Raw genomic sequence first — 2,175 nt, 5'->3', positions numbered from 1 at the left:
AAAAACAGTTCAAATACTCTGCATGTAACATAATCAATCAGCAGCAAAATATCAAGCAGATATGAGACAGAAAAACATTCTCCCCCTTTCATAAAGCTTTCATAAATTCTCTCCCCCTTTATGCATTAACAATAAAAGCAGTGCTTCTAGATATAATATGCTGATATGTCAAACAGAGATGCATCAGTAAAAGTATGCAAATATTATGAAATGCAATTATGCTCCCCCTATCACATTTAATCACATGTAAAAGATAACTCCCCTTGAAATGCAGGCATGTGAGTAAATATGTGTATGAATGAAATACTCCACATGTCATTATGCATAGATATCAAAACCAGATCAGATGCACAATGAAGTACAATCAGTCAGAGTAAACAGTATAACACAGAATTGTATCAAAGATAAGATGTAAAGCAAATCTATCATGCAATGATACAAACTTCAACAATTTCACAATATTATCTCAATCAAGATATGCATAATCAGATTAGAGCTGAGATAGATTGCAGATTGAACAAGATAAAATAAACAATCAACAAAAATAACCAAATTCCAGAAATGGAATTTATAACCCTGTTACGATGCAGTCAATTGAATTATTTTCCTAGTTGAATACATTGCTTGCCAATGATGTTGAGTTCCACTTGTAGTTTCCAAAGCAATGTTTTTCCTGCAAAACCTTTCAAAGATCTTGGACATCATCAATATCATCATCAATATCATCCAAATCATCAAAAACACACATATCATTAATAACTTGGACATCATCAATAACCTGGACATCATAAATACCCTAGACATCACAGTTCTCATCCAATTCAACATCATATTCAAATCCTGATTCAAACCCAGATATTATGCATGAATGTACAGAAGATAAAAAAGAATATTTCTTCTCTTGCATAGAATGAAAATCATCAACAATAAACTCATCAACAATGTCATCCAATGTATCAATTCTAAACACAAAAAGGTCCTCAGATGGAAATTTAATGGCATCAAGAGTATTAAAATGTACAACAATATCAACAAATTCCATAGACAAAGTTCCAGCATACACATGAATCTTGGTACGGGCAATTTTCAAAAATGGCCTGCCTAAGATGATGGGGGCGGATCCATGAGAGAAACCGTCCTCCATTTCCAACACATAGAAATCAGCAGGAAATATCAATTCACCTACACTAACCAAGACATCCTCTATGTAACCTGTCAGATGGGTAACACTCCTATTGGCCAACTGAATGACCACACCTATAGGCTGTAATGGACCAAGAGATAGAGATTTATAAATAGACAATGGCATGAAATTTATAGATGCACCCAGATCCAGCATAGCATTTTCAAACTTACTATTACCAATCACACAAGGAATGCAAAATGTACCTGGGTCCTTGCACTTTTCAGGAATGTGCGGCACCGACTTACCAATAAGAGTTGATACATTCCTTCCCAAGCTAATTCTCTCATTGCCCTTCATTGTTCCACCTAAGATTGGGGTGATTTCGCCACCCTAGGTTATATCTGTTACTGGACAAATCATAATTCTACTATTGTGGCTGCCTGTTGTTGTATATGTTAGTAGCATAAGCCTGAGGCGCATCAGAGGCAGCTGAGGGTTGCAAAGTAGGACAAGCATTTGTGTAGTGGTCACCAGAAGTACAAACAACATATAGTCATGCAATAGATGCGGATGAAGCTGTAGGTTTCTGGTTGGTTGCCAACTGTGTCACTAACTTCGCAAGAGATTCAATCTTCTCTTCCAACTTGCTTTCAATAGCTGATAAAGACTGGGCAACAACATCATGTACGCCCCTTACCATAATGGCATCATTCCTGGTGCTAAACTACTGGGAGTTGGAAGCCATCTTCTCAATCAATTGCCTGGCCTCAACAAGCGTGGTGTCTCCAAGAGCTCCACCACTGGCAGCATCAAGCATACCTCTATCCATGTTGTTCAAACCCTCATAGAAATACTGGATAAGGAGTTGTTCAAGTATCTGATGGTGGGGACAGCTTGCACAAAGTGTCTTGAATCTCTCCCAATACTCATATACGCTTTCTCCACCAAGCTGCCTAATCCCAGTTATGTCTTTCCTGATAGCTGTGGTCCGGGATGCTGGGAAAAATTTCTCCAAGAACAACCTCTTCAGATCATCCCAACTAGTGACG

Source organism: Vigna radiata, unplaced genomic scaffold (genome assembly GCF_000741045.1).
Source record: "Vigna radiata var. radiata cultivar VC1973A unplaced genomic scaffold, Vradiata_ver6 scaffold_208, whole genome shotgun sequence".
NCBI lineage: Eukaryota > Viridiplantae > Streptophyta > Magnoliopsida > Fabales > Fabaceae > Vigna > Vigna radiata.
This window is presented reverse-complemented; position numbering follows the sequence as displayed.